The sequence below is a fragment of the Lotus japonicus genome, chromosome 3 (assembly GCF_012489685.1).
Source record: "Lotus japonicus ecotype B-129 chromosome 3, LjGifu_v1.2".
NCBI classification, from domain to species: Eukaryota; Viridiplantae; Streptophyta; class Magnoliopsida; order Fabales; family Fabaceae; genus Lotus; species Lotus japonicus.
In genome coordinates this window covers 27972961-27997037 of record NC_080043.1, presented here as the reverse complement: position 1 = coordinate 27997037, position 24077 = coordinate 27972961, and the positions used below count along the sequence as shown (strand labels likewise).

General features: G+C 43.0%; 1 pseudogene; it reads right to left on the bottom strand.

The window, feature by feature from the left end:
* Positions 1-40: 40 nt before the first annotated feature.
* On the bottom strand, positions 41-1033 carry LOC130743881 (pectinesterase 2-like; annotated as a pseudogene).
* Between the last annotated feature and the right edge of the window lie 23044 nt (positions 1034-24077).

Below are 24077 nucleotides of genomic sequence, written 5' to 3'. Positions count from 1 at the left end.
AAATTAGAGAGAATATTCCCAGCTAAATCAAAAAGGGAGATCAAATGAAGCAAGATTTGGACTTACCAACAGTAGCTGAACGAAAGGTTGTGGTGCCTCCTCCAACACTTTTGCTACCGGTGATTATAGTTTTGCCAATACCATCTCCCACCAACATGATTATCTTTGCCTTTATCTCAACTTGTTCATTGTAAACACCAGCCTTCACATATATCACATACCTCCCACTTCCCTTCTTTGGTGCAGCATTGATGGCAGCACTTAAACTTGTGTACTTTCCAGACCCATCTTTCGCCACCACCACGTTCGCCTTCGAAGCAGGTGCCGACGATGTTGCAGCAGCTTCCTATCACCAGGCTTCACCCATGTTGGAAACGACCCATCTTGGTTATAACTAGGTTGTTGTTGGTAAGGAACCTTGTTGAGAGCCAAAGTGTTGCTTAGCAACTTAGTAACATTATTGGACATGAGAGGAAGAACATAGTTTTCAACTCCAAGCTCGTAGAACCCGGCTTTGCATGTCTCAAGGTTAGTGAGAGCTGTGCTGAGCCATGTTTGGGTGTCAACTTGGGAGCATTTGGTGTTAGGGTCTAAGGTTTTTTGAGCTGAATGATGGTTTGCTCGTACAGCTCAACACAATCAGCCCACGCGGATTTGACGCGTGGGTTGTTGTTGCATTTTGGACCAAGTGAGAGAGTGTTTGCATGTCCTTTGAGTGCTCGCTCTTGAGCGAGTTGCAATGAGAGCTTGTAGAAATCAGCTTTGTTCTTGATAAGGTTGTGTTGGTAACTAGGATTGTTGGTCAATAAATAGTTACAAGGTTCAGGATTTGGAGTTTGATTGCACCAATTCTGAACTTTGTTCCAGGAATAACCTGAAACTATGAAAGAGAAAAATAGGAAGGGAAGTGAAAGTGTTATGAGGAAGCGAAAAGTTATCATTGTTATGGCCTTAACAATAACTTGGACAATATTGGATATTGTAAGTGAATGATCGATGAAGTTGATGTGTAAGAGAGAAGGGCTTGGTTTGATTGTATTCAAGTGGGTTTGTGTTTTCATTTGCTAATGTGATGCCTTTATATAGAGAAATGTAGGAAGGGATCATATTATTCACAATCAATTACATCCAAGGTTGTTAGCAGTATGATTTATGCATGTCTTTTGACTTTAATTTGGATATGCGTAAAGCCTCTTTGACTTAATAAACTAGTACTAGCAGCAGCCAATTATAAAACGCGTCATTCTCAATGAATATGTATTCTTATTGTCTTTTATGGAGGCTGGCTATCTAATGGTTTTGGGCTTCTTTTACTTTTTTTCATAAAACTAATTGTTTTGGATTTTACTATTTAGTTGTCAACACTACAAAGAAATAGCACGAATGATCAAATTCTTGTTATGGCGACTGGATGACATTTCTAAAAGGCCTTACGATGGCCAAATGACATTCAACAATGATTCATAAACTATCTAATAGTGTAGAAACTTTTGGTGACTATTTTTTTTCTCTATTTATCTCTTTCTTCAAAACACATATATCATATATATATCACACTTACCATTTATCTTTCATTTCTTTTTATCTCTTTCAAGTGGTCTACACCATTTAGATATATATTAATCTTTATTTTTTCAATTCAATGAGATTTGCTACAATGAGAACCAATTAAATGTAGGAATTTAGATATTTAATGCATGCTTGTGTTAAAATGAATTATTAATGCTGGTAAAGTAAAAAATAAAAATGCATTGGCGCTTTTGATTTGCAAATGTAAGTACGGAAGCTTCATACCAAAAAATAAATTGTATGCATTTTGAATGACTAGTGATTATTTTAGAAAAGAATTCATTAGAAAAAAGCTTTTGGTATTATCGGAAGGATGAGTTGGCATTGGTAACAACATGATTTATTTATACGCGTCTGCAGGGAAAACTGTTCAATTTAGAACAAATGGCTGTATGCAGATTCATGAACTGAGAGAAGGCGAGCATTTCGCAGCCAATTGTCACACGGTGTTCAATTCTGCTGGTTTAAGAGTTTTTCAAATTTGACAATATGAACTTTCACAGAAGTTATGTGGTAAGAAGAAAATATACTTTTGACCAAGAAATTCAACCTGCAGAAATATATATATCAAAGGAAATTAAGAACACAAATAAAATTGGCAAAAGCCGGGCTCAATTTTGTGCATGCATACGAATTAGAAATTAATGTAAGAACGTCTCATATGAAGAGACATATTGTTAAAATTCAAGTCAAGAGACATAAATATATGTGACCTCCAATGGATGGATGGGTGCGCTAGCTAGTTTCCTCCACGCACCGGTGCCAGGTACACTTCAGTGCGTACCCAAATTCATTTAAAAAAAAATCGAGTACATAGTCGATATGTTCAGCTACGTATGGGGTACAAAAACATACACTTAAAGGAGAAATTATGTTGTTTTGTGCCTTTTTTTAATCAATTAAAATAAATAATCTTTTTAGAAAAATAAATTTTTTAATTTATGTTATTGTCTATGTACCAAAGTGTTTACGGGATTTTTTGGTAAACAAATATCCTCTTAGTTCGACTAAAAGGAAGTTTAGATTCGGGGTCCTTGTGAGAAAACGCTTTGCCAAAGTATTGCGTGTGTGAGTGCTTTTTCGACAACACCAAGTTGGTTTAAACAGAACTGAATTTCATTAAACACGGGTCAATTACAAAGAAGTCACATACATCAAAATAACATAAAAACTGCAAGAGATGAGGATCTCGACAGGGAAATGCATAGAAAAGTTGGGGAATTAACAAACTTAAATGCAAGAAAACTAAAGCGTTGGTTCTGCAACATACTCCTCCATCATCACGTTTTGCTCTCTGAGTCTCATTGATGCGGACGTTTAGAGCTTTTTGGTGAACTTTCAGAGTTTTGAGTTGGGAACCCTTCTTTCTGCTGCTGCTTCTTCTATTTATAGTGCTGTCCTTGCCCACGTCTTGGCGGTTTTCTTGGATGCATGATGGCTTCGTGGGTTTTGAATTTTGGCGCCATGCCCCACGTTAGCCGCTGGTCTTCGAGCACGTGACTCTATTGCCACGTGGATGGTTCTGAGTCGTGGGCAACCATTGCTATTCGTGGCATCGTGGGTATATGCACGTGCTTATAGTTGCTTGTTACTCGGTAACTGCCTCTTCCATTAAGATGATCGAGATTCTTCATCTGCTGAGTTTGTCGAGATATAACTCTTACTAACTTGACTTTGAGGGGCACCGTATGCTGAGTTGCCGGTTTCGCCATAACCCTTGCTGTCGAGAAACCCCCCTTTGCACCATGATGTCGAGAATCGTAGTCCTCGTAGTTTTTAGCTTAACAGTTGCCCCCCAAGAATGTTGGTTGTCGACTGCTTTAGCTTGAAGACACCAAGCATTTTTTATTGTGGCCGTTCGATTCCAACGATTCAAATACTTTGTGCTCTCCACCATCCGATCTTCAAGTCCAATCAGCAGCCATAACGTCTGATGACTTCTCCACTAGCTGACAGTTATAGCCTTTTTAGGGCCATAATTTCACCTATGCCAAAAAGCTGAGAGGTGACATGAGTTAACTAATAAAATAATCGCTTGGACCCCAAAATTTATAAATTATTACTCAATGCGGCCTGGGTTCCGTTTGCCCCTCTGTTATAAATACCCTCTTGGTATTCCCCGTTCAAGCTTACTCTTTCTCAAACCTTCAACTCCGTCTCCAAGCGCTCTCACTTCATCTTCTTCCGTTTTCTCTGGAATACCTACCATTTTCTTCAATGGCCTCCAATCCTGAGCAAACCATTCCGTTGGCCACTGAGCTTAAGCTGGATGAATCCAAGCGCGTGGCAATCCCGGAACCCCCCAACGAAGCAGAGAAGAGAGCTATCTGGAAATCTCAGGTACTCATTCCTTTCTCTGTTAATGGTACTTTACGCGCCATTTTGGGTCCCTTAAAAGTAGTGAAGCATGATAGGCCCAATAGTCTCCCTGAAGACCATGAATCATTTCACCCTAGCGTTAGGGAGAGGAGCGTATTTGGCATTTCAACCTTCTTATCGTATGCCATTTCTTTCTGACCCAAAACGAGCCTTTCGTTCAGCTCCTCCTAACCCCTCTGCTAATGACAAAGCCTACCTGAAATGGTTAGATAGGGTTGAGGAAGATAAGAGGCAACACTGGAAGGATGTCGGGATTCTCGACTTGATTCATCTGTCGAGATCTCCAATCTCGTATAACCCTGCTATGTTGTTGAGTGCACTCTATTTCTGGAGAGGTCCACCAATTGCCTTCATGTTCCCTTTGGCATGATCACCCCCACTCTCTTGGATGTTGCTGCTATCACCGGATTATGGCCCATTGGTGATGATTATCACTCTGCACCTACCCCTGTTAAACCCATCTCGATTCCTACTGACAACATTTCTTTTAGTCGATTCATTAAGGACCATTATGTCGAGAGTGGTGAGGTATCTGATGCTGAACATGTCGCTTTCTTGCTGTATTGGCTGTCTGCTTATGTTTTTTGCACCAAGTCTTTGCGCATTCCTGCCAAGCTTTTGCCCTTAGCCAATCTGCTTCATGAGGGTCGACAACTCGCTATGGCTAGGCTTGTCCTTGGCAACCTCTATCAAATGCTGAATGAAGCTGTCGAGGATATCCGGAATACCAAGACCGTCTCTCTGAATGCAGCCGGACCTCTTTGGCTGTTTCAACTTTGGTTGAATGCAGTTTTCGAATCTCTTCTGCCGGCACAAGATAATCCTCCGACTGTTTCTAACACTAGGATTGATGCCCACAGGCTCGAGACCCTGACCCCTGCTTATGATGCGTCGAGTTTTGAAGCTGACTTCAGAAAGTACTTTACCATGTTTCTCGAGCTGAAGCACTATCGTTCCAGTTTCTCTCCTTACAGCAAGGCTGTTCGTGGCCCTTTCTGGCTGAGGAATTCTTACCCTAATGCTTCTGATTCTGCATTGCCCAAGGAACACCACATCACGCTCTGGAGGACCCTCTTATCTCCTAGAGTTTTAACTGTGGGCTTTGCTAGCAGTGACTACACTCTATGTGGCTACAACCCTCAACTGGTTTCTCGACAGTTTGGGCTTAGCCAAGTTCTACCCAACACTTTATTTGACAAGAGTCTAGTCCTGTACCCCGGAGCTATTAAGAGGGCTGACGCTTTCGACACGACTGTTCAGTTTTATAACAAGAAACTCCTCAACTTAAGCCCCTTCACTTATGCTCCTTCATATTATGCTACTAATGCTTTCAAAGCCTGGTGGTCTGAGTATTGGGCTCAAATTTCGAAGCCCCTCGTCGATTGTCTGCAATGCATGACAGATGCTTTTCTTTTGCAGAAGCAGGATCCGAAGAAGACCAAAGGTATGCACCTGGCAGAAATTCGATCTTTTCAAGAATTCTTTGGTGTGGTATATTACCCAACTCTTCGCCTTCGAGATACGGTTGCAAAAGCAGCTCAAGTACTAAGGCAAAAATGGGAATTTAAAGCCAAGAAATCCAAGTTAGTTGTTCCTCCCGGTGAGGAGGGTCTATCTTTTGTTATTCGAAAAACTGGCTTTAGGTTCCCATCTTTGCCTACGAGTAGGTTTGCATTGGCCTTTCCACCGGTCTTGCCTAAATTGGTTGACCATGTAAACATAAATGTGTTGGCCAATCAAGCTCTACCTCCTCGAAAGCGAGTGACTTGGACTAAGTACCACCTATGGAATTTTCCGTATCATGTGCCCGTCGAAATCTTCAACCACATATCGCTGAACATGCGTATTGGTCAAGGTAATACTTCGACTTGGCCTTGGTTTTCCTGTTTTACTTCTTAATTTCTCTTTTGTTTACAGCCGAAGTCATTACTCGACCGGCTCCTCAAGTTATTTCCCCAGTGGCTCATTCTTCCAAGGACAGGCCAGTCGTGATTGAGGATGATGATGATGATGATGAGGACGATGATGTCAGTCTTGCTGACAAGCTCAAGGTACTTTCCTCATGCTTTTCCCTCTTTCTTTTCAATCTCTTTGGATTATGAACTAACGTATTCTTCGACAGAGTCGAAAAAGGAAACCTAAACCTGTTGCTTCGGCCAGTCAGAAGAGGGCCAAGGGGGCTGGTGTTTCCACCACCAGTGGGGCTTCTAAGTTGGCATCTGATGCTCAACCAGAAGTCGATGACAAAGAAGGTGGTGGCGACGCCGCCATTCAGGTACGTTTTCCATTCTCGAGGGTACCTTGTGACATTTTTAACATGTGGTTTCTTAATCTGATTGTGTTTGTCTTTATTTTCAGGCTGATGTTCATGAGCATTCCATCCCCAATCCCCCATCTCGCGAGAATTCTCCAGCTCCCAACCCTGCAAAATCCAAAGCTGAAGGTGTCGAGAAACCTCCCAAGGCCGCATCCTCGACCAAAAAGACCTCAACATCTGAGGGCGGAGGAAGGTTAGGAGCAAACCTGTCCATAAATCTCCCCGTCGTTCCAAAAGCTCCACCAATTCAAGCCCTTCTAGGGAATCTGCTTGCCAGGTATCTTTACATTTCTTCATGTTCTGCTGGTCCCTCTATTGTGCATTTTACTTTATCGAAAAGGGTATTAAAGAGGTTTATCTTGTAGGAAACTCAAGGTGCAACCTCTCCCATTCGCGAAGCAGAAACTCTTCCAGGCAAGGATGATACCCCTATGCCTCCTCCAAAATCGTCTGCCACTGTGCAACCTTCGCCTCAAGCCAAGGGTGGCTCTTCGTCTCATGTGTCTAGTGAAAAGCTTGACACTTTGTTCGAGGAGGACCCGTTGGCATCTTTGGATGGTTTTCTTGATGGCACCTTAGACTTGGATTCTCCACCCCGTCGAGCTGATGCCACTGCTGAGACTGCTCAATCTAGTGGGGTGGCCAACCTTCAGCAAATCGAGGAGAGCATGGGTCAGCTGAAGGCTATTGTTTTCGCCAGTGGGTTTCTCGACCAGATTCAAGTTGATCCTCAAGCGAGTCATGCTGCTAAGGAGTTGCTTGTCTTCCTTCTTGGCCAAAAACTTGATTCTCACCAGGCTGCTGCTATGGCCAACCTTCAATCTTTCTTAGTGGATGCTTTAGCCACTTTTCAGCAAGCCAAGGATGTTGGCCAAGCTGTCAGTCTTTAGGAAGCAAAAGTCTCTTCTAGTAAAGCTCAAGTTGCAGCAATGAAAGAGGACTTCAAGAAATTCACTGCTAGGAAGGTTTTGATTGCAGATGAAATCTCTGAAGTCGACACTAAACTTGAGGAGCTGCATCGAGAGATTACCAAGTTGGAGAAAAAGCGAGCTGATTTGGTCGAGGAAGGCCCAGCTGTGAAGGCTCAGTTGGATGTGCTTACCAAGGACTCCAAGGCTCTGATCATCTCGACAAAAGATGTTATCAAGGAGTTGGAGGTTGACCAGGCCGTAAAGAAGGATCTCGATGCCAAGATTGCCACCTTTGCTGATCGCTTGAATTCCTTTAAATTCCTGCTTTAGAATTTTATCTTATCAATATGTAATGATGGCACTATTTTAACCATGGCTTTCGATGCCGATTTGCATGTAATATTTCAACAATGGTTTTGGCACGTAGGCCATATAATTTGACGTTTAATTTGCCATGTCTTTTCAGTTTCCACTACGCCTTTATTCTGACGGCTATTCACTTATTGTTGCACCGTTCAAACTTCCTTGCACCCCCTTACGTAGTCGCTGCTTGGTTTCTGGGAAATGAACCCATTTATTGCAATCTTATACCACGTTTTCTTGATTCAATGTAAGTCTTTGTTCATTAAAGGCCAAAGCTATTCACGATGGTAGTGGTGATTTATGTGGCCTGTAACCATAAGATGAAGAGTTGGCAACCGATTGCCACTAATTAATGCACTCCTTTGTTGTTTTACTATAAATAGAGCATTCTTGGTTACTTCTCTTCAGCAACTTCTTCAAGCTCTTCTTTGCCTTTTCCCCAGAATTCTTTTCCTGCTTCCCTTTCAACCATGGCTAGCCGTCGTGTTCTTAACCAGATCCGGAGCTTGGCCTTTGAAGAAGACCTGTTTTGGGAATTGCATTCCTCTCTTTCTCGGGCTGAAGAGCTTACCAGGCTCGTTAACCAGATTTTGCAGAGGAATATTATTGCCTCTGTAAAAACTCCTCTCCTGGGGTTCCTGGGCCTCCTGCATGAAGCTGTACCCCTATATGAAGAACACCGAGAGCTTACTGCTCGAGTGTTCTTTGCTGAACACCAAATTGAGGAGAAGATGGAAGAATTTGAAGAGTTGAAGGCTGCTCTGAACCAAGCGGACCCTGAGGGGAGTGTGGGAGCTCTGAAAGCCTTGGTGGACAAGCTTTCTTCCGCTGCCCGTGAGGAGCTGGATCTTCGACAGGAGAAGTCGAGACTGGAATCCCAACAAGAGGATGTCTTGAGGCGCATGGAGCCTCTTAGGGCTAAATACGATAGTTATAGGGCCAATCCCCCTTTTTAAAGTTTCTTTGCCATAGTTGTAAATGCTCTATTCCAATTAATAAAACATTCGAGTTTGGCAATTTACTTTGTTTATTTTCTTATTCTTGCTTCTTTATTCGATGTTTACTTCATACAACGTTGGCTTATACGTTTTTAAGTATTTGTCATTTACCGTTATTTGTCGATTTCGACCTCCTAATTCTTTAATCGAATAAGCGTTGTGTAAAAGTACTTTCTCGACTGTGAAAGGGCCCTCCCAGTTTGGGGCCCACTTCCCATAGCGTTTATCCCTTTTATCGACTGGTAATACAACCTTCCATACGTAATCACCGGGCATAAAAGATTTAGCTCTAACCTTTTTATTATAAGCTTTAGCAACGCGATCCTTTTGCCTGGTTAAGGTATCCAACGCCAATAGTCTTTCTTCGTCGAGATTGACTAATTCATCAAGCATCATATTCCAATAATCTTCACTTGGAATTTCCTCTTGCCTTTGAATTCTGCATGATTGTAAATATACTTCTGTTGGTAACACCGCTTCTTGGCCGTACGCTAATCGAAATGGCGTTGCCCCGGTAGCTTCTTTAGGTGAATTCCTGTAAGCCCAAAGCACTTGGCCCAATGTTTGATGCCATCTTTTAGGTTTTCGACCAATATGTTTTTTAATTAAGGAGATCAATGTTTTGTTGGCCGCTTCTACCTGACCATTCGCTTGAGCGTAATAGGGAGTCGAGGTTAGGAGTTTTATGCCCCAAGATTCCGCGAATGATGCCACTTTTTGGCCTACAAATACTGTGCCTTGGTCTGTAGTAAGTGACTCAGGTAACCCGAAACGATACACTATGTGATTCTGAATGAAATCGATCACCGTGTCCTGGGTAACATTTTGTAGAGGAATTGCCTCTACCCACTTGGTAAAGTAATCTATAGCCACTATTATGTACCTGTGTTGCCTTGAAGAACATGGGTTAATTTCGCCAATTAGGTCTAAAGCCCATCCCCTGAATGGCCAAGGTTTAATGATTGAGTGTAATTCACTTGCTGGCACATGTTGTATCCCTGCGTGTCTCTGGCAATCTTGGCACCCCTTGGCATACTCCATACAATCTTTCATAATAGTAGGCCAATACATCCCTTGTCGAAATAGGATCCATTTCATCTTGATCCCTGCCTGGTGGGCACCACATAACCCATCGTGAACGGCCGAGATTGCTATGAGCGCGTCGTCTTCACTTAAACACTTCAGTAGTGTTCCGTCGACGTTTTTCTTGAATAGCTCGTTTCCCATGATGACATAGCTCATTGCCCTGTATTTCGTCTTCCTGTCTGTGGTACCCACAGGATTTTGCAAGTAATCGACAATTGGCTTTCTCCAATCCTTAGGTGCCATGTTGTTAATGACTAGGACGTTGAGGTCAGAGGGGTTTAGTTTTTCTTTGACTTCGATAAGCTCTTTTAGCCTATATTTATCGACCATATATCCTGACGCGATTTGTGCCAATTCATTGGCCTCTTGATTGTCTATTCTGGAAACATGGCCTAGCCTAGCGTCGTCGAATTTGGCCAACAGATTATTAGCTTTCGTGTAGTACTTAGCTAGATTTTCACTGATGCATTTGTATTCCTTGGTGAGTTGCTTTATTACCAACTCAGAGTCTCCTTTTACGACAACGTTCCTTGCCCCCAAGGCTATTAGGATTTCGAGGCCTGATATCAAAGCCTCATACTCGGCCTCATTGTTCGAGCACTTCTTCTTAATCCTAAACTTGAACTTCGTGGGGATGCCCCCTGGGGATACTATGAACATCCCGATTCTGGTGCCATTTTTATGGCTGGAACCGTCGAAAAATAGCTTCCAAGGTTGGACACCCATATAGGTTACAATTTCTTTAGGCAAAGTATGATCTACTAGGAAATCAGCGACTGCTTGCCCCTTAACTGCCTTTAGTGGGGCATAAGTGAGTGAATATTCGGTTAGGGCCAAAGCCTATTTGCCAATTCGACTGTGCAAGATCGGTTTAGATAACATGTGCTTTATTATATCATAATGAGAAAAAACCATTACATCAATTGGCTTTATATAATATTTCAGCTTTACACAAGAGAAGTACAAGCATAAGCACAATTTCTCGATCATGGTGTATCGAGTTTCTGCATCATTCAACACCCTACTTAAGTAGAATATGGCTCTCTCCTTGCTATCTTCATCTTCTTGAGCCAACATGCTTCCAATGGTTCCATCTGTGGCGGAGATATACAGCTTCATTGGCTTTCCCCCTATAGGTGGTGCCATTACAGGTGGACTGGACAAGTACGCTTTGAGTTCATCGAATGCTTTCTGGTGCTCTGCTTCCCAGCGGAACGTGTCTTCTTTCTTGAGTCGAAGAAGTGGGGAAAATGATTTGGTCTTCTCGCTGAGGTTGGCAATAAATCTCCTTAGGAAGTTAATCTTTCCTAACAATGATTGCAGTTGTTTCTTGCTGGTTGGTGGATTTGTGTCGAGAATGGCTCTGGCTTTGTTCTTGTTGATCTCGATGCCCTTTTTATGCACCACAAAACCCAAAAAGTCACCTGCAATAACACCAAAGGCACATTTAAGGGGATTCATCTTCAAGCCATATTTTCTCATCCTCTCAAAGGATTTCCTTAGATGCAACAAATGGTCATCCCTTGATGGGGATTTCACCACAATGTCATCAATGTAAACCTGCATGAAAGTTTCGATAAAATCATGAAAAATGGTATTCATTACCCTTTGGTAGGTCGCGCCAGCGTTTTTCAATCCAAATGGCATGACCACCCACTCGTATGTCCCCAAGGCACCAGGACATCGAAAAGCTGTTTTCGACACGTCCTCTTCTGCTATGAAGATTTGGTTGTAACATGAGTAACCATCCAACAAGCTTAAATATTCGTGACCAGCAGCTGAATCCACCATCATCTCAGCAATAGGCATGTGATACTCGTCTTTTGGAGTGGCAGCGTTAAGATCTCGGAAATCGATGCAAACCCTCATCTTTCCATTCTTCTTGATCACTGGAACCACGTTGGCTAGCCAGTCCACATATCGAGCCGTTCTGATAAATTTACACCTGAGGAGTCTTTCAATTTCTTCCTTGATTTTCACCAACACATCTGGATGGAACCTCCTGGGCAATTGCTTGACTGGTTTCTTGTCTTCTTTGATGGGTAACTTCAATTCCACCAATTCTCGACTGAGGCCAGGCATTTCATCATAATCCCAAGCGAAACAGTCTTTGAATTCCTTGAGTAATTTCACCATCCTGTCCTTCAACTCTGGGTCAATGAGAGCACTGATGTATGTTGGCCTCTTTTCTAAGCCATCTCCCAAGTCCACTTCTTCCAAAGGGTCTTGTGCTTCCATTTTCTTGGAAATGTCGACCACTGGCTTTTCGAAACCTAATGGACCGTCATCATAGATGCAATCCAGTCTCAAATCGCGAAGATCCTCGAATTCGCATTCATCGACTCTCTGCTCGTTTTTTCTTATGCACGTGTTATCCTTATTTGCTGTTGCCTCCTCTTGGGATGTCATTTCGACAGGCAGAATTGAGGCATTGGTTTCTTCAGTAGCCATTTCTTTGGCTATTCTTGCGGCTTCTAAGGCCGTCCTTATTCTGTTTTCGGCTGCATAAGCCGAAATTCGAGCTAGGCTCGAATTAATCATCTTTAACCTCATTTTGCCACTCAGTTGTGGCATCCTTTTCTTCATCGCTGTGCCATCCACTCATGGCATCAGGTTTGTATGCTTCATTAAGGTTCAAACCCCTGATGGGATCTAATGTCACTGAGTACTCCGAGTACGGGTTGAAATATTGAGAGGCCACTGTGTCGAGAGGAGCAATTGTGGCTAAACTTTTGTCGAAATTCTTTTTGCTGACGTAACCTGTCTCCGCTAAGTAGTAGCTCTGATCTGCTTGCACGTTCTCGACGACTCCATCTGCTTTCCAAATGGAAATACGTTGGTGAAGGGTTGAGGGCACTGCCCCCACGCCGTGGATCCATTCTCTCCCCAATAGCAGGTTGTAGTTGGCTTTTGAGGGCACCACGATGAACAATGTGGAACAGGCCACCGTTCCTACGGTTATGTTTAACATAACTGCTCCTAAAGAAGAACCTGTTTTCCCTTCGTAGTCGGAAAGGACCATGTCGTGAGGGATTAGGTCTGCTTCAGTTTTGCCCAACTTCTTGAGCATGAACTTAGGCATTAAATTGATTGTGGCTCCTCCGTCGACAAGAACTTTATTGACTCCTTTTTCGTCGACTTTTGCCCAAACGAACAACGGCTTCAAATGGCTTTTCATCTGCTCCGTTGGCCTCTGGAAAATAGCTCTTTCGTCTTCGACGGATCCTTTTTGCATCACGTAGTAGCACAAGGGGTTGTCATCCGGCTCTTCCTCGTCGTAGTAGTCCTCTTCATTCTCGGTTACCTCCGAGATTCTATCGAATTCAGCGGGTAAGATAGACACTATGCAGATGATGTTAAGATCTTCCCCATCACTGTCGTCGAAATCGTCGAGCATGTCTTCATCCTCATCCTCAACCACATCTTTCCCTTTTTCTTTGGCCGGGTTTGGTGGCACAACTGTTCCTTGTTTGATGGCGTGGTCGAGCTGGTTAATAATCGACGCCACACTAGGTTCATTGCGAGGGTTATCTTCTGGCTTTATGTCCCATAAGGAACGGAACTTGCCACCTCTTTCTCTCTCAGCTTTTCTTTTCCTCAGGAAACGTCTGAACTGAGTTCTGGTCATTTGCTCAGGGGCATAGTAGTTTCCAGAGCCATAGGAGTAGCTCCGTGATACGCGGGAGTTATTAATATAGGAAGACCCCTGGCCCAAATCGATCTTCGACCACTTCTGGTGATGCTTCGGTTTTGGGGGTGCTGGCCTGAACCATTGATTCTTCGGCAAACCCGCATCAGGGACATAAGTCTTGTCCTTGATTCTTGACTTTTGGCCTCTATTGCCATCGAGTCCTTGATCCCTTTCAATCCACTCCTCGTGGGGATATTTCAACCTTCTGGATACAGGCATTTTGCTATGGTAATACCTCTTCATCTCAGAATCTTGATAGGCTTTAGCTGCTGACTTGTCGAAAACGGCACTACATCGAGGACAAAGCATGACCTCTTTCTCGCCATCTTTGCTTCGTGACAAAAACTCAACAAGAGTTTCTCCTACCTTGGGGTAAACCTCCTCTAGGCTCACCTCTTTCGCGACCTCTGGTTCTTTGACAGCCATGTTTTCCTCCTTTGCTTCCTCGAGTGTTAGGCCCAGATTTAGTTTCTCAGAAATGTCGACCATGCCAATGTAGAAAGGTTCCACGTAGTTGGCTTCAGCTACCTGTAGTGGGTCGGAATCAATCTTCATTTGGCTTTTGGCTTTCTCGTCATACTTGAGCCTTCCCGAATCCAATGCCCCCTGCACAAGATCCCTAAAACGAACACATTGTGAGGTCCAATGACCAAAAAAGTTGTGATATTTACAATATTTCTTCCCTTTCCTTTGTTCAGGAGAAGGAAGTTTTTGGTCTTTAGGGACCACAAGCAAACCATCAGACACAAGTATATCATAAATTGCATCACATTTGGTCACATCAAAAGTATAAGTTTTCACAGCAGGAATCGTGTTCTTGGGGTTTTGCTCCCCAAGTTTGTTTTCACGTGGTTTCAATGCTTTACAAACATAAGGATCCCCTGGCTGAAGTTCAGCCAGATTGACATCATTTAATTCGACGTCTTCAGGAACTTCTCGATAGACACATGAACTTTGACATACTGGATCCGCATCTATGTACGCTACCTTCTCCTTCTTTGGCCACTTAGTAGTCTTGGCCCTTTCCTCAGACTTTTCGGCCTTTAGCAATTCGATGTGCCTCACTCTATCTGCGAGTAAAGACATATCTCGAATATACTGAGTGTCGATTTTCTTTCTAATGGAATACTCTAGACCACCAGCGGCTAAGACAACTAGCTCGTGTTCAGGGACATGGGTGAAACATCGAGATTTAAGCATCCTAAACCTGTTTAGGTAATCATCAATTGACTCTGCTGGCTTTCTTTTAACACTAGCCAAATCTTTCAAACTCACCTTGCACTCTCCCCTAAAGAACTGTTCATGGAAAATCCTTTCCAATTGGGCCCATGTATGGACTGATCTAGGAGCGAGGGTGGTGAACCAGGTAAATGCATTCTTGGTTAAAGAACTCGGGAAGTACTTCATTTTTAAATTTTCATTGATGGCTAGGTCACCTGCTTCGATTTGGTACCTGGCTATGTGTTCTACAGTGGACTCTCCTGAATCCCCCGAGAACTTAGTGAATTTGGGGACCTTCCAGCCTCGAGGAAGTTCTGATTCGAGAACCTTCTCTGTAAAGGCTGACACAAAATGGGGTCTATTCGCGAAACCCACGTTGAAACCATGTTGGTTCAACAATTGCTCTACCACAGCAGCAACATTTTGTTGCCCCCCAGCGTTCTGGTGTCGAATTCTTTCTAGCACACCATCAGCGTGTTCTTCCCTGTTTACCATATATACATTTTGCAATGGCGGCTGCACTGCCTCGTACAAAGGGTTTACCCTCATCTCTTGGTGTTGCGGCGCCTGATAGCGCACAGGGGCAGGGACATGGTTAGGCAACGGGATTTGGTTAATCCCTGGTGCCGGTTGGATTTCGACTGGTGCCCCCAGGGCTGTCGCCAAACGATCCATCTGTCGTGCCAAATGCTGGTTATTGGCATTATTATTTTGGAGCACAGGGTTGATTAGCTCGCCTATCTGTCGAGATAACATGTTAACCATTTCATGGTTACTGTCATCTACCTGTTGCCTAATGGCTTGAAGTGAACCAGTATTCATACCTGTAGATAAATAAACTTGTGAACTAGATCCAGGAATAGGAGGGCTAACTCGACTCCCCAAATTTAGCATTGTTCCATTTGCCCCAAAAGGGGGTATGCTGAATGGGGGAACATTTTCAGGGAACGTCAAATACGTGCCTTGTATGCCTTGCATCATGGACGTAGGCATACCATAAGGCATGTTTTCCCTCGTAACTGTTGGAACAATTTGTGCCTGCACTGATGTAGATACAGGCATTTCTGCAACTGCAGAAATTGCTACATTCTGGGTTGGCATAGTGGTGCCATGCCCCATTCCAGTAGACACTTCTTCATTATTGTTACCACTACTTCCCCCAGGGCTGCTCTAATTACCCACGTTAGACCCTTGAGGAGAGGTTCTTCCTCGATTGCTCGCCATACTTATAGTCTTACCATTTCTCAGGTGCATATAAATCACAATCAAGGCAAGTAACAAATACCAAATAGCATGCAGCAAACAAAACACACGAAACGCTTCTGTAAAACTTAGTTTTCACAAAAACGGTCCCACTGGGCGTGCCAATTTGTTTACGGGGTTTTTTGGTAAACAAATATCCTCTTAGTTCGACTAAAGGAAGTTTAGATTCGGGGTCCTTTTGAGAAAACGCTTTGCCAAAGTATTGCGTGTGTGAGTGCTTTTTTGACAACACCAAGTTGGTTTAAACAGAACTGAATTTCATTAAACACGGGTCAATTACAAAGAAGTCACATACATCAAAATAACATAAAAACTGCAAGAGATGAGGATCTCGACAGGGAAATGCATAGAAAAGTTGGGGAATTAACAAACTTAAATGCAAGAAAACTAAAGCGTTGGTTCTGCAACATACTCCTCCATCATCACGTTTTGCTCTCTGAGTCTCATTGATGCAGACGTTTAGAGCTTTTTGGTGAACTTTCAGAGTTTTGAGTTGGGAACCCTTCTTTCTGCTGCTGCTTCTTCTATTTATAGTGCTGTCCTTGCCCACGTTCTTGGCGGTTTTTCTTGGATGCATAATGGCTTCGTGGGTTTTGAATTTTGGCGCCATGCCCCACGTTTAGCCGCTGGTCTTCGAGCACGTGACTCTATTGCCACGTGGATGGTTCTGAGTCGTGGGCAACCATTGCTATTCGTGGCATCGTGGGTATATGCACGTGCTTATAGTTGCTTGTTACTCGGTAACTGCCTCTTCCATTAAGATGATCGAGATTTCTTCATCTGCTGAGTTTGTCGAGATATAACTCTTACTAACTTGACTTTGAGGGGCACCGTATGCTGAGTTGCCGGTTTCGCCATAACCCTTGCTGTCAAGAAACCCCCCTTTGCACCATGATGTCGAGAATCGTAGTCCTCGTAGTTTTTAGCTTAACACAAAGATAAGAATGAATTGCAAGAGATACCCTCCAGGAAACTGTTGGACCCATGAGCCACGATGAGATATATAAAAGCTGTAGTTTTTGCCATGGGCCCAACGGCCTTAACCCACTCTTCTTTCAATCACAGTGGAAGACAATTGGTCATTCTGTGGTTAGCTTCATCCAGGGGTGTGTCCATAGCCCAGAGAAGATCCGTGAGGTCAATGACACGTTGATAGTGCTTATTCCCAAGCTTGACAAGCCTCACCTTCTTTCTCAGTACAGGCCGATTGGACTATGTAATGTGATTTATAAAACCCTTACTAAAGTTTGCTAATCGCTTGAAGGGAGTCCTTGGAGATCTAATCTCTCCTAATCAGTGTAGCTTCATCCCAGGTAGACAGAGCTCTGACAATATTATTTTGGCCCAGGAAGTTCATCATTCTATGAGATCCTTGAGAAGGAAGAAGGGATGGGTGGCCATGAAAATTGATTTGGAAAAGGCATATGACAGAATTGATTGGAGTTTCCTGAAGGACACTCTTTTAGAGGTGGGTTTAGATCATAATTTTTGTGATTTAATCCTTAACTGTGTTTCCCTCAGTTCTTTTCAGGTTCTGTTCAATGGCAGTAAAACTGAAAGATTCTCTCCTACCAGAGGCATCCGCCAAGGAGACCCTCTCTCTCCTTATTTGTTTGTGCTTTGTATTGAACGTCTGGCTCATATCATTCAGCAAGAGGTTGATCAATCCACATGGAAGCCAATTGTCCTCTCAAAGGATGACCCACCTATTACTCATCTTTTCTTTGCTGATGACCTTCTCCTCTTTGGGGAGGCCTCCACTGGTCAAATGGAGGTGATGATGAAATGCTTGGATGGTTTTTGTAATGCTTCAGGCCAGAAGGTCAGTAAAGCAAAATCTCGTATCCTAGTTTCAAAGAATGTTCATCGAATTAGTAGGCTGTCTGGAATTTCTCTTACCACGGACCTTGGTAAATACCTAGGGTTACCTCTCCTTCATAAAGCTCATACTCGAGCTACTTTTGATTTCATTCTAGACAAAACCCAGAAGAGGTTGTCCGCTTGGAAGACTTCTACACTTAGTCTTGCCGGTAGAGTGACCCTAGCTAAATCTGTTGTGGCAGCGCTCCCTTCTTATTGCATGCAGACTATGCTCATTCCCAAAGGAGTTTGTGATAAACTTGACTAACTCCAAAGGAACTTTATTTGGGGCTCGGAAAATGGTTCTAGGCGTCTTAGCCAAGTGAGCTAGGACATAATTTGTAGCCCAAAGAAGCAAGGGGGCCTTGGGTTCCGACGCTCTTCTGATTTTAATGAAGCTCTTCTAATGAAGCTGGGATGGGGCTTGGTTCACAAGCCTACCTCTCTGTGGGTTAGAGTTCTTTGAGGTTAATATGGTTGCAGCGATGGCACTCTTCCGTCAGTCAAGCGTTGTGGTAAGGAGTCTTTAGTTTGGAGAGGCATCAGATCGACTTGGAATCATGTTCTCTCAGGCTGTCGATGGCTCGTGGGTTATGGGAACTTAATCCGCTTCTGGAAGGACCCTTGGGTCATGTCGGGGCATGTTCTCCAAACGTTGGCTACTCGCATGATACCACAAGCTGACCTGGAGCTACCCTTATTTCACTTATATGAGCACGATAGAGGTTGGAAATCCCACTTATTTGAGTCGTCTCTCCCCCCTAACATGGTGCAGCAGATAATCGACTTTCACTTTATCCCTAATGATGGTAGCAAAGATGAAGTATCCTGGTATGGGACTCCCTCCGGAGTCTTCTCTACCAGCTTGGCTTATACACTTATCACAGAGAGTCAGGTTCAACGCCCAGAGGATCCAATTTGGAAGGCTATATGGAAAGTCCAAGGCCCCCAACGTATAAGGGTGTTTCTGTGGAAACTCTGCAACTCAGGGATCCTAACTAATGTGACCCGTGTTAGACGACACATGGATTCTTGTGACATCTGCCCTCTTTGTTTAGCAGCTGCTGAAAGCTACCTTCATCTCTTTAGAGATTGTAGTGCAATATCTGACTTCTGGGCAGCAACTTTGAGAGACTCTGGAAGTGGCAGTTTTTTCAGCGAGGACTGGGATACTTGGCTCTCCAATAACATCACAGGCAGGTTTCGTGGGGTGGTAGGTACATACTCGCCTCGCTTTTTTGCATCAGCTCTCTCCACTATTTGGAGAGTGAGGAATGACTGGGTTTTTAACTACATTCCTCATAGCACAATGCGTATTTGGGGTTTACTGAGATCTTTGGGCCTGGAGAACTTGTCAAACACGAGTGGCACTATGGCTCCTTTGTCTCGACTTCAAGGGTATACTCCCCAGGTCTTTGATGCTACAGGTCCAAGACTCCACAACTCTGGTTGGATCAAGCCGGATGAAGGCTGGTTAAAGGTCAACGTGGATGGTGCAGTCAGCCATGCTCTTGGTGAGGGCTACGGTGGTGTTGTTCGCGACCATGAGGGGAGATGGGTAAAGGGCTTCTCTCATAACCTTGGCCACCTCGAGTCTACTAATGTCTTCCTCATAGAGCTTCTTGCGGTGAACAGCCATGGAGATGATCATGGGTCTCGATTTACCTCAGGTAATTATTGAGTCAGATGCCTTGGAGGTCATTCACCTCCTGACATCCAGTGTTGTGCCAGGCCACCGATATGAGCATTTGGCTGAGGAAATTAGATGTATGCAAGCGGCCCATGAAGCTCTCTTACGCCAACATACACCTCGTGAGGCCAATTCTCTTGCTAATTTTCTAGCAAAATTTGGCTTGAATCTCCACTACGGAGAACACTGGTTTGACTCACCCTTTGGAGGGTGCCACTCCCTGTTGCTGATTGAAAAGAATTCTAGTCCCCATCTATTTGATGGTCTTGTAGTGCCTTAGTGCTTGTGGTTGTTTTCTTCCACTCATTGTAACAAAAAAAAAATATAAGAATGAATTTTATTAAGATCATTTACGGTGATAGCTCTTTATGGGCTATTGTAGATTTTATTCTAGTGTCATCTATTTTAATAGATGTTTCATTATGCCTATATTGTCTTTTTTTTCTTGAGCTTTTTATCATGAGCCGTTTGACATTTTCAACTCTGATACCATAATATAATTTTATGTTAGAGTCGTTTCCCCATAAAATCTTAAAGTACTCAAGGCAATGAGTGAATTGCTCTTTAAACTTATGTACTATTAGATTATGTACAATGGTTTTGCCATTCAACATCCTCCTTTTTCACTTTTTACACTCCACATCATCTTCTCTCCTTTCTACCTAATAATTTAACACACATTCAACTTTTACTCATTACAATAGTTTTGTTTAATACAATTCAACACCCTACTCCACCATTTTTATTTCATATTCGTATTTTCTTTTATGTTTATGTTTTTGTGATTATATATTAATAACAATTATCATCGATTTAAATAAATTAAAATAATTAAGGGTTTTTTTTCTTTCTAGTTTAGTTTTTTTTAATTTTTATTCTTAATTAATTTTTTCTTGCAAGTTTAGAGCAACAAACAAGAGTTTATTGGAGGCTAAATAGAAAAACTAGAGGGGGAAAATGTCTTTTCCAAGTCTCTATTTATAGACAAAAAAAATGATGAATTTTGGTGAAAAAAATTAATTTACTACGAAATAATTGACCCAAAATAATTAGAATGAGATAAAAATCTGAAAATTACAAAAACCAATGAGATTTTGTCAAGTGTGTTGAGTGTGCTCATTTACTATTCATTCAACTATGTTGAAAGTATTCAACATGTTGAACATTAAACATGCCATTCAACTATCCCATTGCACCTATTCTTTTTTTTTTTTTTGAAATGTGTTCAAATATATTGAAATCAAGCCGGCCTAGAGGCCAAAATGTCAGAACGAACTAAAGCATCAAGACCAGGAAGTCCCTCCTCTATCCAAACCAAAAAAGAGGAAGCACCCCGGGCCAACAAGTCAGCGGCACTGTTGCCGGATCTACGAATAAAAGAAACATCCAAATGTGAAAAAGCTAAAGCAAGCGTACGACAATCAGAAATAATTAAATCAAGGTAAGATGACCCTCTGGTTCTGCGGCGCCACCACTGGAATAGCTTCAAAGAGTCAGTCTCAAAACAGACATGGTGAAACCCCAAATCAATGGCTAAACGCAATGCCCATCGGAAACACAGAGCCTCTGCAAGTCTTGTTGATTGCATCAGAACCGGTGCCAAAGTTGCAGCTGCAAGAACTTCCCCCTCCTCATCTCTCGCCAAACAACCAAAACCAGCCACCTTGTGTCTCACCGACACATCAAAATTAATCTTGATCCAACCTGCCGGTGGTCGTTTCCAAGCTGTCGTTTCCTGCATGCGTGGCTGCGGGAGCCGCGTGGGCCTGGGAAGAGCACGGAGAGCTTCCAACCTGGGTAAAACGTGAGACACCTGCACCTCCTTCTGATAAAAAAACAAGAGCATTCCTAGCTTCCCAAATAACATAAACCAAAGTGAAAACCATTCCTACTAGCTCTTCATCCAACTGTGCAACAATACCATCCATAACCTCATAAAATGATCCAGTCCCGGAAACACGCAAGCCCAGCGCTGCAAACTAGAGGCACGAGACCACTGGGCACAACAACAGAATGTGACTCGTTGTTTCGTCCTCCGGCCCACACCACGAGCACGTCGGGTCAACATCAACTCCACAACGCTGGAGTCTGCTACGAACAGGCAAGAAACCAGAAGTCGCATGCCACACCAGCTCTTTGCACCTAGGTAAGGCGGAAGAGTGCCACACCTTCCTCCAAAACACCGTCGGAATCACCAGAGCAGTGGACGAGGATGTCGTCCCGCTAGCATGGTACCTACAGATAAACTCATACCCCGACTTGGCCGTGTACCAGCCATCACTAGTCTCGGGCCAGAAGAGAAGATCATCACACGGCTGAACCGGTAAGGGAACTGCGAGAATGCACTGAGCGGTGGCCGGGTTGAAGACATGTTCAATCAGGGCCACGTTCCACCTTCCATGAGTCAACAAATTAGCTACTTTATTCAGCTGCAAATCTTGCATGACATCCTGTCTAAAAATCAAAGGAGACCCATTAGGGAGCCAAGCATCATCAACATAGTAATAGATTCACCATTTCCCACTCGCCACCTACCCCCTCTCTCAAAGATCCAACTTGTCTTCAACAAGCTTGACCAAGCATAACTAGGTCTATACCCTTTTTTTTCCCCAATGAGATTGCCACTAGGGAAGTACACCGACTTGAACACCCGGCTAAACAAAGAGTTCGGGTTATTGTAAATTCTTCACCAATTCTTAGCAACAAGAGCTAAATTAAACGACTTGAAATCCCGAAAACCCAGCCCACCATCATCTTTTGTACGACATAGATTGTCCCATTTAGTCCAATGAAGACTCCGTTTAGAAACATCACCCCCCAATAAAACCTACTAATCATGCTCTCAATCTGATCACAAAAGCCATCTGGAAGAACAAAACAAGACATGACATAAGCAGGAATAGTGCAAGACCCTAACCTTTACTATGTAATGTTAAGTGATTTATTCAATAAAAATAAAGTTTGTAGTGAAGTTTGACTTTATTGCTAATCTGCCTGTGACCTTGTATGAATTTTTGAGAGGTCTTAACGACCTTTTCTGGAGAATCTTCCTTCATGAGAGTTGTAGCTCTCTGAGTTAGCTAAATTCTTCAATTGGTTTCGTGTCAATCCGATATCTGTAGCTCCAGATAATTGAATTTTAGTGAGCGAAGGTCTGGCTGTACAGTGCCAGCGATTTTTTGTTGAAATAATAACTTTTTAATTCCGAATTTACCTTTGATTTTAGAGAAAGGGGGAGGGTTTTATTTGGGTTTCAGGTCTGATTACTTGGAAATTAGTGGGTCAAGAGAGTTGACTTGGATTGGGCTTGGAAAAAAAAAGAAACCCTAGCCCATGAAGAGGGGGAGGCCGCGGGTTTATGAGGGTTTTGGGGGGTGGGGGGAAGGGTTTTCTTTTCACACAAATCTGAAGATAGAAACCCTGTGCACCTCTGCAGCACGTAAAACAGAAGAGAGAAAGTGAGAGAAGTCTCCTCCTTGCACCATTGCCGCCGCCGCTTGCACCCTAGCCACCGCCTGCCGTGTACGTGCGAGAGAGAGAAGGAAACGCGAGCGAGAGAGAAAGAGAGAAGAAGGGAGACGCGTGGGAGAGGAAGGGAAAAACCAGAATTCCACACTTCATCTTTCATCTCTTTGCACCACCCAAATAGCAAGGTAAGGGCTGGTCTTAGGTTAGGTAGAATGATTAGGTTTTTGCTATGAGAATTTTCATGAGAATAGATGTGTTATTGATTGTCTTGCATGAGTTCTATGATCATAAATGTTGCTGGACCTTTATGCTTGAAAATCATGTTTATTAGGGATTCTTGGCTTAGAGTTTGAATCAGGTTGAATCAAGTAGGAACCCTAGACTTGAACATACGTAAAGAAATTTTGAGGCCGAAGGGACGCTGCCAGTTTTCTGTGCTGGAAAGCGAACTTCGAGGTCCAATATCACTCAGTTCTGGCGTTCAAATGAAAATTCAGTGAACTAAGAAGTTGTATGAGTTTTAATCAGCTTTCCAGGCGTATAAAGAACGTAATTAGTAATGAGTCCTGGAGAACGTTTTTAGTAACTGATGTACCTGCTGTTTTTCCTGCGCTGGACAGTAAACTCTGTGGTCCAATATCACCTAGTTCCATTTTCAAACGAAAAAGTGGTCAACTAGAAAATTGTAGGATTTTAAATTCGCTTCCCAGATATGTGTAGAACGTAACTATTGGTTGTGAAATGAGTTCTGTAGAACATTTTTAGTGACTGTGGTTTCTGATGTATTTTTTTAGAAAACGAACGTGATATTTAATTTCAGAAAAACTTGTATCCATCTGCTATTTAGTTAGTTGTCCGTTGAAATTCTGAACATTTTGCTCAATGGTACTGTTTAACGTAATTGCCTGACTGAGATTTATTTAAGAAGGTCGTTCATCCAGCTGTAATCCCTTCTGCTGTTGATTATATTTCTTGTTGTTTATGTTTTATCCGACGTTGAACTGTTAAGACTCTAGGATGACTTTAGAGTCGGTAACAAAGAGAATGTGATTACTCGCTTGCAAGTGAAATGAGAATTAATAGAACATAGGTCTAGGTGAGACTATGTACCATGAGAACGATGATGCTGTTAGAGACAAACAGTAGCTTGCACGCGAGGGAGATTTTGTGGATCATTGCGGCTCCACGTGATTTGGTTGACTGCGGTCACCTTGGGACTTGTGTTTGTGGATCATTGCGAATCCACGTGATTTATACATCT